The sequence below is a fragment of the Macrotis lagotis genome, chromosome 1 (assembly GCF_037893015.1).
Source record: "Macrotis lagotis isolate mMagLag1 chromosome 1, bilby.v1.9.chrom.fasta, whole genome shotgun sequence".
NCBI classification, from domain to species: domain Eukaryota; kingdom Metazoa; phylum Chordata; class Mammalia; order Peramelemorphia; family Peramelidae; genus Macrotis; species Macrotis lagotis.
The window spans coordinates 844133883-844150254 of record NC_133658.1 but is presented as its reverse complement, the minus strand read 5'-3'; the positions used below and the strand labels follow the sequence as shown (position 1 = coordinate 844150254).

Here is a 16372-nt window from a genome sequence, read left to right as displayed (position 1 = left end):
TAGGTTTAGGAAGGAACACTTTGTATATGAGTGAGAGAGGAAATGGAGGAGAGAAGAGCAAAGTCCGCAGAGAATAGAGAAAACAAATTCACAGGGGACCTAGACTAAGGATCAGGGAGCTCATAGAAGTAGTAGGTGATATTGGAGGGAAGGCAGGAGGAGGGAAGGCAGGATAGAAAGGAAGAGAGGCTATCAAGGAATGACATACAACAAATTTCTCATTTAGTCTGTACCTCATTAGCTTTCTAGCTTTATCTCACTCTCATACTACTGTTTCTCCATTAATTCTATACTCCATTGAAACCAAAATAGTCTTGGTTCTTTTCTATCTCAACTCATTCATCTGCCTAGACTGCTTTCCCCACCAATGCTACCTATAATCCTATCCATCCTCAAATGCCAAAACTTCCTTTAGAAAATTTTGATTTTCCCCAACTCACTCCCTCCTCAGAATTCCCATAACACTTGGTCTTTACAGGTATTACAGTTCTTGTTTAAAAAAAGAATTCTCGTATACTAGTGAAAATCAGGAGAATCCACTTTTCCTGGAACTGAGCAGGGGGCTGGTCCTTTTGACACTACAACCAGAGATTTCTAATTGGTCTCACTCCCCTCCCCACCATATGAAAAAGGAACTTGTCTGTCAAAACAGCTTTGGCAACTGACCTGCAAGTCTCCCTTGGAATTCCCAAGAAAATGGAAAGCAAATTTGCTTCCCCTCCACCTAACAGCAATGAAAATCATTCATGGACAGCATTGAGATCATGTACTTATCTAAATGGACCTAAGGTTGGTTCTTTAGGCCTTTGCTGCCATTCTAATTAGTGTTTCTTTCCTGAGGACAAGTCAATGAATAGCGACCAGAGTAGGACATTTTTCAGCTACCTTACAGACTCAAGAGGTTTTCAATAATCAAAAGGTCTGGGTAACTTTTAGCAGAACGTACACCTTGGTATTTAGATGGTATTTTCAATATTATTAGTATTGTTATTATTAGCTTGGCACACTGAGCAGTCAATAAATATGTGCCTGAGGCAACTTCCTAATATTTATCTAAAACAAGGAGTTTTCCAAGCTGATGATATCATAAATCCTTCCTGTTGAGCTCTTACCTCCTTTCCTAAATTATAAAATGTCTGAGATCTGGGACTGTATCATAAACATTGCTTAACATAATGGGAGAACTTTGGAGAAAATAATAAACACAAATATCTATAATACAAGCACATGGGAAAAGTTGGTATCATAGAAGAAAGAGTCATTCTGAAGTTGGGCATACCCTGCTGAGGGGTATGGAAGCCATTTATCTACCTAAGAAGATCAGCATAGTGATATGTCATTTTCTTAAATTGAATGCCTCTGAGATTTGTCAAATTTGAGGCCCATTACTCATTTATGAAGACTCATGGGGAAACAAGAAGAAGAAATTTAGTAAGAATCTCTAAAGATTACGATAATCTGGTCAATAAAGAGGAAATTTTTCATCACTGATGCCACCTTAAAGTCAGCAGGTACCTAAGAGAAGGTATTGTAGAACAGGATCTGGTTCAAAAGCCAAGACTAAGAGGATCCCTCAAAACCTGGAAAAGAGCTTTTTTTAAAAAAAAAAAAAAGAAAGAGAGAGAGAGGAAAAAAAGAGGTATCTAACAGCATCAAAGTAGATATCAGAGAGAGAAGTAGGTATAGGATGGGACTCTTAAGGGGAATAAAATTCTGATACCAATGAAGATCAGCATAATCTTTGGAAAATATATTTTTAAAGATATACATACTTTTGTAAATAAAATGTATATACATATATATATATATTATATATATATATATATATATATATACACACATATTAATATACATAATTTCAGAGTCACCTGGAGTACAGAGAGGCTAAGTGACTTGCTCAGGGTTACAGGACCCAGGTCTTACTGGTTTCAAGGGCAGCACTCTCTTCACTATGCCATGCTGCCTCTCAAGATACTAAATTCACAAAAGATATAAAGAGAGGTAAAGGGAATCGAGATAAGACTGGTATCCTCAGATATACAAAGTAAGAGAAATACAAGGAGGCAAATCTATCATCAGAGATATCACCTGGAGTTAGAATACAGCAATGGAAGACGTTACATGAATTTTCTTTTCAATTTCACTAATACAAATCAGCCAAATGAGTCAGAAACAGATTACATTGAGAGTCTGGCATTGTCAACCAGGAGTTGAGAATATGGCATTCATGATTAAATCAGTAATAATAGACAGGTGGTCTATGGTCATACAAAAAAAAAACTTGTTCAAAGAAAATGTATATAATTTACTACAAGAATATCGTTTCAGAAAAGTTTGTTTCACTAAATAAAAGATCTGGCAGACCAGACAAAAAGAATAGGACGTTCCCAGTAGTCTGAAATCCTCCACTTTCAAGCAACTAAGTCTTTTTGTTCTGATAAGAGAAAAGGAGACAGTGAAGGACACCCTCTGATGCATCTAGTCTTGCAGTTCATGGGGGAGGGGGTGGGGTGGTCATCATATATCACAAAATGCAGAACAAAAAAATGACTAATTAAAGATACACATTAAAACTCTGATGTTGTTCCTCACACTCAAATTGACAGAGATGATAAAAGAAAGCAATAGTTAATCCTGTTTGCCCAGGACAATGTTACTTATAAAATCTGTCAGAGTTTGCACCACCTTGGCATACTTTCTAGAATTGGGTTCACGTCTACACCCCAGTGAAACATACAAGAATAGGACAGCAAGGTAGTGCAGTGGATAGACCACAGGCCCAGAATCAAGATTCATCTTCCTGAATTCAAATCTAGCCTCATACAGTTACTACTGCATGATCCTAAGCCAAGTCACTTAACCCTTTTTGCCTTATAAAATAATCTGGAGGAGGAAATAGCCAACCATTCCAATATCTTTGCAAAGAAAACCACAGTCATTAAGAATAAGAAACAAGAACAGAATGTTAAATTTATAAGAAATTAAATAATTGTCAGATGTATAAAAGAAAGGTTAACATCATTATAAGAAACAATGGATAGAAGTTCAATAACAGGCACACTAATACACAGTTAATGGAAATGTGAATTGGTCCAATTATTCAAAAAAACAACTGAAGTCATTGTTTATTACCTTTAACTCAGCATTACCATATGCAACATATACTCTAAGGAGGTCAAAGATAGTAAGAAAGGGTTTTTTTAGGTTTTTTTTGCAAGGCAAATGGGGTTAAGTGGCTTGCCCAAGGCCACATGGCTAGGTAATTATTAAGTGTCTGAGACCCCAGGTACTCCTGACTCCAGGGCCGGTGCTTTATCTGCTGCACCACCTAGCCACCCCTGTAAGAAAGGTTTTATCCAAACCAAAACAAGCCCAGAAATTCTTATTATAAGAACAAAAAAATAGAAACAAAGTAGATTCCCACAATTCCCCCACAATGGAGAATGATTAAACAAACTGAAATACGATCAATACTATTAATGAATCATAAATAACTATAAATCAGAGGAATTTGGAAAAACTTGTACAAACTGATGAAGGAAAAAAGAAGCAAAAGACTATTTTGTGGCTACAATAATATAAATAAAACAACAAAAAGCAGCTGAACTCAGATTCACTGAAATAAACAATCTTGGCTTGAAAGAGCAAATACCATATTTTATGTATAAGATGCATCTTAATTTTGGGGCCAGAAATTTGAAAAAATGTATTACATCATAAAGTTATTGAACTCAAGTTTTATTCATTATGAATTTCAAGGGCTTCTACTCATAGCTTTCAGGCATCTTTTGGACAAGTCTTGTACATGGATGCATGTTTAGTCCATTCTGTTTCATGAACCTGAAGCATCAATTGTGCCCTCCTTTGTAATCAGTAACTTTTTCATTAGTAATTCTTCTTGCTTCATGCTGAACCATCTTTGTGGATACGGGAATTCCAATTGTCCTTTGTTCTTCAATCCAATTCTTCAATTCCCTCTCTAAATCAGGCCATTCAGCTAACTAGCCTCTCTCATGGCCTTCTGCTGTAGCATTTTCAATAGGGTTTCTTCTTCCCATAGCCAGTCTCAGATTGTTTTCTCAGTTGTTGGAGGACCAAACTTACATTCAGCAGCATGATTTTCATTCACTTGTGCAAACTTGATCACTTTGAACTTGAATTCGGCACTGTATGAAACTCTTTTCTCAATCATTTCTAGACAGAATGTGGCCAAATGTAACCTAAGATAGCGGTAACAAATGCGAAACAATGAGCACAAAGACAACAAGCATGAAAAATGAAAAATGCCAAGTAAAAAAAAATCTACAACCACTGTATAAGACACTCCCAGTTTTTAGACCCCAAATTTTTTGAAAAAAGGTGTCTTATACATGGGGAAATATGGTAAAGACATTTCCCTCCTCCCTTGTAGAGGAGTGTCTACCAAACCTGCTTCCTTCTAATCAAGCCCCTACAGCAATAACTAATGAAAGAAATCTTTATGAAGAAAGGGCTCCCCTTCACCACCACCACCAATTTACAACCTACTATCAAAAGGCATATAAGCACAGGAGTCCTGGAAGTGGCAGTGATCTAGGGAAATGATGTAGAGAATTATGAATGTAACTTTAATATAATGTTTAAATCTTGTTAACTGTGGAAGGCTGTTTGCCCCAAGATGTAAACTGACCTTGATTGTTGACTGTGTCCTGTTAACCTTTTGACCCTGTTGTTTTGTATCGTGCTCCCCATTTTCCCATTCACCTAACCTTGTCCATTAGACACTGGAGTGACAGAAAATGACATGTTGAACTTGGGGGTTGAGCACCTTGGGACAGGAAGAACCAGTATGTAACTTGCCATGGAAAGATACATGGCCCAAGGTGTAAGACCACTCTTCATGCACCACCCCATGCCCAACCTACCACAGAAAGGTATTTGACAGGAAGCACAGAGCCTTCTGCCTTTTCTTCCTCCTCTGGCAGGATGGGTTTTTCTCACACTTTCTTGGGCCATGTGGCCAGACTAAGCCATGCCTCATGTCTTCCTGCCCTTTTCTCTCTCTCTTTATCTGTCTTCTCTTTCTCTCTCTCACTCTCATTCAAACTTCACCTAGTCCATTCTTGAAGTGGTTACTGTTTTTCTAGGAGTTTTAACCTGTATATTTATAATAATTTGCCCTAATAAAATCCTGAGCAGTTTTAACATTCTAGAGAACATGCAAATTCCTTTGCCTTTTCAGTAGTCTTAAATCTTGTCTTCAATCTCTAAATCTTTAATAATTGGCAACAGTAACACTCCCCTCACCAATTCCAATTCCAGACCATTTCTCACAGCCATCATCATCATCATCATCATCATCATCATCATCATCATCATCATCATCATTATGTGGGAAAACAACTCATTTAGAGAAGGGACCAGGCATTCCCATAAACTGCCAACCACTACCAACAGAGCAGGTGAGACAACCTAATTGAAGTAGCAAGCATTTTTAGAGAGAGACAGGAGGCAGTATGTGCTGGGCTAATCAGGGTACCCTAACCATCTTGATCACTCTCTTCCTCTGGAGAAGCAGTCTGACAACTACTCTTGCCAGTCTATAACATCTTCTATTGAAGATATAGAAAAGAAAGTTCTTATCACCAAAGTTTTTGGCATTGTCAAATGGATCAATATCATTAGGTGACATAATTTTATCAGTGAAAGTTTCATTAAATCAGCATTCCAATGATACTTTGCTGCTGTATCCTAAGAACCATGAGGTTTTTTCCAACTGACTTGCAGCTAAAATCTTTCACCCTGCATTGTCTTCCCCCTTAGAAAGTGAGCTCCTTGAGATCAGGGACTGTTTTACTTTTCTCTTTGTATTCCCAGTACTTAGGACAGTGTTGTGCATACAGTAAGCACTAAATAAATGCTTTAACTTTCCTTCCATTCATTCATTCATTCATTCATTCATGGGGCTAACTATTGCCTGTGCTATTAAATAATATTAAATGTTTTATTAGTTATTTTGCTTGTTGGTTTTATCCCAAAAGAGGGGACACATCAGAAAATAACTACCTTTAAAAATATTAGCTAAAAAGTCATCATCCTCTGTCCAAACTGGTTATCAGACTCTAAATTTAGCTGTATTTGTTCTCAAACAAGAGATGCAGTCCATCATAAGACCTAGCAAGCTTACCTCTTCCACACAATAAGATACCAAGATTAGGAATTTAGTAGAGGAATGAAAACAGAACATTAAATTTATAATTTAATAATATAATAATCAATTTAATAAGAAAGTTAAGTTATAAGTAATAAGAAACAATGAATTTTTAAAAATCCAGTAATAGTGAGAAATATCTAAATAGACATATCTCAGAATAAGAAATTGAACAGGCCATATATGAGGATGCCTGAGAAAAAAGAATCCAGGACTAAATGGATTTACAAGTGAATTCTATTAAACATTTAAAAGACCATAATTCCAATATTAAATAAATTTGGAATAACAGATAAAGAAGAGGTACTATGAATTACTTTTATGAAACAAATTTAATATTGATACTTAAATCAGGAAGAGTAAAAATAGAAAGAAAATTATAGATCAATTTCATTAATGAATAAGGATGCAAAAATCCTAAATAAAATTCTAATTAGGAAATAACAACACTAGATTACAAAGACTGTACCTTGTGATACAGTGTGTCATATTTATACCAGGGAAAGCAAAGATAACTTAACATAAGGAAAACTATTTGATAATATCAATGATAAAAGTAGCAAAAATCTTATCTCAATAGATGCAGAAAAAGGGCTTTGTTAAAGTACAATGCTCATTTCTATTCCAAACACTTGAAAGTGCATGATATGAAGCACATCCCTAAAACCGTTATCAATCATTATTTATGATGGAGATAAACTAGAAGTCTTCCCAGTAAGATTAGATATAAAAATAAGGATGCCCACTTTCCCCACATTATTCAATATTGTATTGGAAATCCTAGCAATGAGAAGAAAAAAGAAATAGAAGGAATGAGTGAATAAAACTAGTTTGAGTTTTTTTGCAAATAGGATGATTTACTTGGAAAATCCTGGATTCAAGTAAGAAGTTAGTCAAAACAATAATTTTAGCAAAACAGTAGTATATAAACTAAACCCACATAAATGATTAGCATCCATATATATCTCACCAACAAAACCCTGCAAGATTTAATAAGAGATACCCCATTTAAAATAACTCTAGACAGAATATCTGAAAGTACTTAAAAACAAACCCACAAACTACATGAACAAAATTATAAACGCCTTTTTATACAAATAAAATCAGATTTAAATAATTGGAGAAATTTGCCAAAATAGATATAGACAGATCTAAGTAATTCAAGTAGAATTTACTGTTTATGAATAGTTAGAATGAATTACAAAATGACCATTTTACCTAATTAAGTCTATTTATAAATGTCATCCCAATTAAATTATTAAAAAATTATCTGAGTTAGTAAAAATAATAACAAAGTTCATTTGGAAGAACATAAAAGTGTCAAAAACTTCAAAGAGACCAGGGGAAGAAAGATATAAAGGAAACTGATTCAGAAATATCCTACCTCAAAACCATATCCTAAGGTGAGAAGAGCATTGTTCGAATGTAAAATGGATAATTTTGATTATTTAAAATTTTCTTTTATAAAAATATATGCAGCTAAGAATAGAAAGAATGCAGAAAATCTGGGTAGAGACTTTCATGGGCAATATCTCAGAATGTGTCTGAGTTGAAAATGTTGCTCTTCTTTGTTCTTTGTTCTCTGAAGAAGACAATGATTTCAGGGAGATAATGAATTCCATGACAAGTGAAATGAATGCAAGTGAGAAAGCGAGTACTAACTCACTAGCTTCCGTTACTCCACTGAAGTCATCTGGGTTCAGTGGCCAGATATGGATCAAGACAACTGGAGATAGCACTGGATGCAGTGGAAGAACCTTCTAACAGATCTCAGTTTGACTGAAGAGACATACATTCAGTGATTAAATCTACTTTTACCTAGTCCAAAATGAAAAAAAAAAGCAAACTGGGAGAGGAAGACCCTCATGTTTTAACTATGTTCTGGTTAAAATAAACATTTGCTATTTGCTGTGATGCAGAAAATGAATTGATTGAGTAAAGTATGGAAAGACTTGGACTGGGGCGGCTAGGTGGCATAGTGGAAAAAGCACCAGCCCTGGAGTACCTGGGTTCAAATCCGGTCTCATACACTTATTACCTAGCTGTGTGGCCTTGGGCAAGCCACTTAACCCTGTTTGCCTTGCAAAAAAAGCCTAAAAAAAAAAACCCAAAAAGAAAGAAAGACTTGGACTTATGAAGAATGCTGTCCACCTTCAGAGAAACAGGTATGGACTGGACTTATAGATTTATGTATGGGTGTCTATGTATATATGTATGTATGTATATATATATATATATATATATATATATATATATATATATACATACATATATATGTGCAGGTGAATGCATATATACAGGTACAATTCATGATATCACCTCCCTGATTTCATGGTCTTCTTTGAGAACAAAGGACCAACATCATCATCATCACATTATCATGTGTATATCTGATTATGATTATAAATGTGTATATGTGTGTATATATATATATATATATATATATATATATATATGTATAGATCTGAACTTAATTGTAGCCTTTTTTGGGCAGGATGGAAAAATACAGCGTGCATATCAGAGGACAAAGAAACCTTGCAAGGAAGCAAAGAAAAACTGGACAGCTTTGAAAACAATGAGCAGTATTTCTTTAAATGAAAATTTATTGTTTCATTGAATCTTATGTTCTGCTGGGTATATGGTAATATATTTTTTCTTATTTTGTATTTAAGTTTAAAATATTATTAAAAAAAGAAACTGTTCATGAGTTGTCTGGCAAAAAAATGACAATTTTATCTTAATATATATGTGCCATATATATATATATAATATATATATATATAATATATATATATGCCATCCCAGTTGAATTACTAAAAAATTATTTTATTTAGTTGAAAAATAATAACAAAATTCATTTGGAAAAACAAAAAATATCAAAGGAACTAATGGGAGAAAAAAAAGGTATAACAGAACCAGATCTTAAAGTCCATCATAAGGCAATGATTATCAAAAGCATCTGGTACTGGCTAAGAAATATAAAAGTAGATTAGTTGAAATAGTAGACATATAATTTATGCAGAAAATGATTTTATTAATTTTATGTTTGATAGAGTTTTTAGTAAAAATTGTTGGGAAAGCTGGAACCACTGGCAAAAATTGGCATAGACCAATATCTTACACCATTTACCAAAATAAGGTCAAAATGGATATATGACCCAGATATTAAAAAAGATCGCATAAGAAAATTTATGTTTGTTCTTTTTCCAGCAACCAAGTGATGATTTTGTACATTTCAAAAAAAAAAAGGTCAGAAGTCACCAGAGGTCCAGTGGTCAAGCCTAAGGAAGGAGTCGGTCCTGATGAGACACCTACTTGAATCAGACCATCAGGAAATATATCTGGCTGCCAGGGTACCTTGCATGCAAGGAAGGTCTAGCAGTTATGCCCCACAAGAAGGAAACATGGAGATTGGTCTTCATCTTGGAATTCCCTTTATCAATAAAATCACTGGTATCATACTTTTCACTGTGTAATATTTTATGAGAAAGAGCTGAGACAAAGTCAAAGTATTGCTTATATTCTGGCTGCTTAAACCATTTTAAGTTTGAGCCCAATTTTCTCAAAAATGGAGGTGGAGGGGGTGGCTAGGTAGATAGAGCACTGGCCCTGGGGTCAGGAGTACCTGAGTTCAAATCTAGCCTCAGACACTTAATAAATTACCTAGCTGTGTGGCCTTGGGCAAGCCACTTTAACCCCATTTGCCTTGCAAAAACCTAAAAAAAAAAATGGAGGTGGAAGAGAAAAGAATATGTTTATGTGTTAAGCAGATATGTGTGTGTTTTTATCCTTATTGTATCATCTCATTAAATATTTTCTTACCAAATTGCCTAACATCACACACTAATAAATGTCAGAGTTACGATGAAATCCAGAGTTCTTCCTACTACACTAGCAAATATCCTCTTACAAAAGCTAACTGCTATTAATTGCTTATCAATGATATCAAGGAAAAATCAAGTAGTTAAGTGATACTGGGGAGATCTAAACTAGCACTGGAAAAGGATAATGGGGTACTCATCACTAGTTAGAATCCAACCAGACTTTTCTGAGGATTTGACCTACCAGTGCTAAATGTGGATGGGGAGATTAAGTCTACATTCTAACTACAGGACTTTTAAAAAGTTCCCTTGAATTTCATTCTGTACATGCAGTAGCTTAATGCTTAGCTTTGAAAACAAACAAGTAAATCCTTGTTTCCAACCTCTTTTTATGTACTGGTTGCAGATATGGACATGTGGAGAATTTCTTAGAGCTATTGAGCTTAAATGTTGTCATATCTGCTCTAGTGCACGGCTCTTCATTACAAAGAGAAAAGGGACAGTAAACTTGTAACCAAAGGAAAATACAAGAAAGTAAATGAGAGTAGCTCTGAAAGATGGCAAGTATCATGTCAGTATATTGAAACAATAAACAAGTATGCCAATATTTAGGAATGCTAAATTGTAGTAGAACCCTGCAAAACTAAGGAACGGTAACAGAGATGGTCTAACAGGATTGTCTTTTGTGAGCTTCAAGGACAGAATGGACCAGGTCAGGTTGATTTATTCTTTTTTTATGAATGCCTACATATAAGACACAATTATATTATCTTTAATGAGGGCATTTTTTTCCTCTACTTTTTTAGGTTTTTGCAAGGTAAACGGGGTTAAGTGACTTGCCCAAGGCCACACAGCTAGGTAATTATTAAGTGTCTGAGGCTGAATTTGAACTCAAATACTCCTGACTTCAGGGCCAGTGCTCTATCCACTGCGCCACCTAACTGCCCCTTCCCTCTACTTTCAAAAGAAAAAAAGTAGTTACACTGTGAATATGGATGGATCACTGACAGTGAATTTAGGATTTCTCACTTGATCAAACAAATATTTATAGACATCTATGTGCCACAAAATTAATTGATCTCCAGTTTACATTCTATCAAGACTTGTAACCTTCTCTGGACAGGATAGGGGAGGGAGGAGAAGGGAAACAAAACATATATGTATTGCATATGCATATAAAATATACATATATAATTAGATCCACAAAAGCTGATGAAGTTACTGATTAATGAATAAAAATAATAAATGAAAATGCATTAAGGATTACATGCCAACTCCTGAATTAAATACTGGAGATAACAAACAGAAAAGACTAATAATCCTTGTTCTCAAGAAGTTCATATTCTGATAAATATAGAAAGGCTGAGCTCCAGGGTGGATGGAAAGACAACAAGATCATCTCTTTGCCCACCAGGAACAAAATGAGGACATACAGAGGGAAAAAAGCCTAGGACTGACCTTTAGAATTATACACTCACAGTTGGATAATAAACCTGCAAAGTAGACAAAGGAGTGGTCAGAGAACTTGATATAAGTAGCATCTGTGGGTGTATATCAAATAGGCAAATGATGTTCTGGAAAGAGTGGCCATTTTTTTTTTAGGAGTCATAAGGGAAATGAATGCTGTATGGTATGGATTTCCAGTTGGGAGATACATGAGAAAAGCTTGGCCTAAGGACCTTTAGTTAAAGCTTAAATCTTTAATACATGTGTCCTAACCTTGCCTCTAGAATATTATCTTTTAATATTTTGTCCCTTTTTTATGGATATTCTCACTCAAAATGAAGATGGTCCAAAGGATAAGAGGAAAAGGAAAAGAATGCCATGATCAAATTTAAATGGCAGGACAGAAGATCAGAGATAGGTAATTAGAACTAGTTTTGTCATATTTCTATATCCAATGAGTCAACCAGGCTGAGAAACCACAAAAGTCATTGCACAGTTTTATCAACAGGTAGAGATATAATAGGATACTTTGAAAAATAATTAAGAACTTTTGAACTGGGGAAAGATTCCAGGCTTCAGACAGTAGAAGCCCAAAACTTCAAAATGTTAATATAAGTTAGTATAGTCTATAGGCACAAGGCTGAATTGGTCATATAGTGCACAAAAAAAAAAGGTACATCTAAGAAAGAGCAATTCAAGATTCCACATTGACTTGTTGAACATGTTGGATTCTACTATGTCAATTTGGGTGTTAAGTTATGCAAACCTAATGATTCATGGCAATAACAATAATGAATTATAACATTTAGTATCAAAACTGTTAATTTTTAAAGCAGCCAGAATATTAGCAATACTTTGACTTTGTCTCAGCTTTCTCATAAAATATTACACAGTAAAAAGGATGAAACCAGTGATTTTATTGATAAAGAGAATTTCAAGATGAAGACCAATTCCTTCTACCAATGCTGGTGAGCAACTGCTTTAAAACTTACAGTCTTAGAGGGTTGCCTACAGCAATAGTTCTCATTTGATGACTTGTGAACCTCCTTAGTGGTTCCTGATAATGGTACAAGGGATTTGTCCTATACATTCTATAATGCCAGCTTAAGCAGTAAATAATTGCCCAATTATATAAGAAATATATTTTTGTTCCATAAAACTCTAAATTAAAATTTATATTTTTATAATCACAAATTCAATGTAGAATCAGATTTAAGACTGTCTGATGTTAAGCCAAAAATTGCCAACTTATGTTCAAAGAAAAAAGTCTGACATTGAAATTAAGTTTAGTCTGTCACTTAACCCCATTGCCTTGCCAAAAAAAATTGATTGACTTAGCTTTTTTTTTTTAACAATTTTTAACAATTCAGTGATTCAAGACAAAAGACTCAAGATAGAAAATGCCATCACATCCAGAAAAAGAACTATGGAGTCTGAATGCAGATTGAAGCATAGTATTTTGTTATTGTCGCTTTTCCTTTTTGTTCTGTTTCTTTTTTCACAATATGACTTTTTGAAATACCTTTACATGATTGCATATGTACAACCTATATTAGATTGCAGATTGCTTGCTAATGTAGGGAGGGGGAAGGAAAAAACTTAAAACTCAAACTCTTGTAAAAAATTAATATTGAAAAATATCTTTACATGTATTAGGAAAAAATACTATTTACCTCTCCAAAATAGAAATTAAGTTTTTACATGATTATCATATGCTAAATATCTTGCAAATTATAATATTTTACTAAAATGAACTTTAGGGACAGATAGGTGACACAGTGGATATCAGGAGAACCTGAGTTTAAATCCAAACTCAGATATTTACTAACTAACCTTGGTAAGTCCCTTATCCCTGACCACTCACCAAAAACTAAAATATTATAGTCAACATTTGTAAAATAAATAAATTTAAAATGAAATCTTGCACATAATATAAGGTCTTGTTGGATTTTTTAATTCTTAAAGGATGTTCTAAATAAAATATTCATTAACTATTTTATAATTTCAATGCCATAATTATAAAAAATAACAATTTTTTATTTTATAATTACAAAATGTAAATTTTTATTTAGAGTATTGGGGGTGAAAATTGTCACTGTAGTTATAAACATTTAAATCAAAATGAATATTTTTTTGTAGTAGTTAGTTATCCTGCAGTTCATAACACATTTTTGGTGTTGTTGAAAAAGGGTAAATAAGACCAAAAAAAAAAAACCATCGGAGAACCACAAGCCTACAGTACCAAGATGCTCCTATCACTGTGGTTTGTCTTTTATTCTCAAAGAATATGAAATCAGGGAAGTGATGCCATGACATGCAAATGAAATGGATTTGAGCAAAGAGGTAAGTAACTGAGCTAGGTCACCTCCTTCACTTTTCTTCTCCAGAACCACTGGATCCAGTGGTCAGATATGAAGAAGGGTGACTGGAGATGGCACTGGATACAGTGGGAGAGCTTGGCCTCTTTCAACCAAGGTCTAAATTTCTCAACTGATGCAACACCCATTCATATTAAAGTTAAGTAAGAAATGAGATAAAAAAAAAAAGAGGAAGTCAGAGAAGGACCCAGGCCTCTGATTCTTAAGGCTTAAGAGTCAGAAAGGAATCAAGTCAGGGGGTGGCTAGGTAGGGCAGTGGATAGAGCACCGGCCCTGGAGTCAGGGGTACCTGAGTTCAAATACGGCCTCAGACACTTAATTACCTAGCTGCACATGTGGCCTTGGGCAAGCCACTTAACCCCATTGCCTAGCAAAAAAAACTAAAAAAAAAAAAGGAATCAAGTCTTTCTAGCTGAAGCTACCATTTTGCAGATGAGGGGCCTGAGTTAAATGACTTGCCAACAAATACTATTGAGTATTTAGAGGTGAGAAATTTAGAACTTCTGACTCCAAGGGCAGCAACTCTATTCATTTTAAACCAGGGTGCTTCTCCAACATACCACTTAACTTCACTAAATTCCTCAGTTCTTTGTAATCTGGTCCCTGCCCCGACACTGACCTTACCTCTTCTCTTGAAAATGTTCTCCCCATTATCTCAAAATATCCTATTCATCTAATCCAAGTGTCTTTTCTCTGATTTTCCTGATCACTCTGCAATAATAACTCCTATTTTGATATTCTCTTTTATGTAAAGATAAACTTTATTGTCCTTCTAAACTTCTTTACCACTCACTTTCTTTTGCTTTTTTTTTTTTTTTTTTTTTTTTTTTTAGTTTTTGCAAGGCAAATGGGGTTAAGTGGCTTGCCCAAGGCCACATGTGCAGCTAGGTAATTATTAAGTGTCTGAGGCCGAATTTGAACTCAGGTCCTGCTGACTCCAGGGCCGGTGCTCTATCCACTGTACCACCTAGCCACCCAACCACTCGCTTTTCTCTAATTATAGGATAACAGATCTAAAGCTAACCACAGAAGTTAACCTTTGATATCTAGCCTAACCCTCTCATTTTATAAATGAAAGAAACTGAGGACACCAGGCGGGTTAAAGCACTAAGTACTCTCAAATTCACTATTTTTTCCATAGTACCCACACCTATCTTTTTCTTGCACTCTGCAAAGGCCCTCCAAGGCCATTTATAAGTCCAACCCTTCCCTATCTAAGAAGAATCCTAGACCACGACAGACAAGTGGTCACTTTATACTTGGAAAACCTCCAAAGGTCGCCCATTTTTTTCTGGATTGTTCTAAATTTGAGCCAGCTTTTCCTTACAATAAAGGTGAAGTGAGTGAAAGAAAAGCGGGGGGAAGAAAGATTGGGAGGTGTGCGAGAAATTAAGGGGAGAAAGAGAGGAGGTGAGACACAGAGGAAGGAGAGGAGTGGGGAGGGGGGAGGAAATGAAGGAAGGCACAGTGATGGGAAGGAGATAATAAGGGGCTTGGAGGGGATGGGGAGAAGCGAACAGAGTTGAGAAGGGAGAGGGGAGAAAGGGGAAGCCAGGGAGGGGGAGGGGAGGCCAGGGGAGGGCGGGCCAAGAGGAGAGACGGGTTAGGAGAAAATTGGAGCTCAGGCCCCCGGGGCCGGGCGCCCCCACTTCAGGCCCCGGGGCCGGGCCGGGCGCCCCCGCTTCTGGCCCCCTGGGCCGGGCGCCCCCGCTTCAGGCCCCGGGGCCGGGCCGGGCGCCCCCGCTTCAGGCCCCGGGGCCGGGCCGGGCGCCCCCACTTCTGGCCCCCTGGGCCGGGCGCCCCCCCTTCAGGCCCCGGGGCCGGGCCGGGTGCCCCCACTCACACTCAGCTCCGGGGTCGGGCGCCCCCACTTCTGGCCCCCCGGGCCGGGCGCCCCCACTTCTGGCCCCCCGGGCCGGGCGCCCCCACTTCAGGCCCCGGGGCCGGGCCGGGCGCCCCCACTCACACTCAGCTCCGGCGCTCTCCCGCCGTTGGAGGAGTTGGGCAGCTGTTTTCGGAGCGAGGCTGGGGGCGGGGCCAGCCGCGAGGTGGGGGGAGAGGAGGGAGGGCGCATGCCTGGGGCGGGGCCTAAGTGCAGCCCCCCCCGAAACTGACGCGGAGGGCGCGACGGAGGTGGGGCCTGAGGGCCTTGGGGGCGGAGCCACACCCAGCCAGGCCCTCCCTCTTGTAGGCGGGCCCACGCGTAGGCAGATTTCAGAGCATGATTGGCTCCGGGTCGGACAGAGGGCGGGGCCTCCGGTGCGGGGGACTGAGAGTGGCCAGATGGCTGGGCGATGACGTAAGGCGTTTGGAAATGGGGAGAGGATTGGATAAAACTCTACTGAATAACGCTCCCCACTGTCTTCATCCTCTTCTTCCTCCCCATCCACTCAGACTGTCTAAAGTCAGCTTGCTTCTATTGGGAGTCTAGAGCCTTATGAGCCCTAGGCATTGCTGTCCAAAGCTGGGGAGACAGCCGGTACTCTCCAGTGGGCTCCAGTCTTAGACTGGGCGGGGGGGTGGAGGGAAGGGGAGAG

General features: G+C 37.3%; 1 protein-coding gene across 14 annotated transcripts in view; it reads right to left on the bottom strand.

Moving 5' to 3' along the window:
• DNHD1 (dynein heavy chain domain 1) overlaps positions 1-15881 on the bottom strand; it is a 121134-nt gene extending 105253 nt beyond the window's left edge. For 13 of the 14 annotated variants that reach the window (XR_012474471.1, XM_074217457.1, XM_074217463.1 and 10 more), the window contains exon 1: positions 15802-15881. The gene's annotated coding sequence lies outside the window, so the exon portion shown is untranslated. Of the gene's footprint in view, positions 1-15678; positions 15744-15801 lie in introns of those variants that run through there. The other variant, XM_074217458.1, reaches the window with a different exon arrangement.
• Positions 15882-16372: the final 491 nt, after the last annotated feature.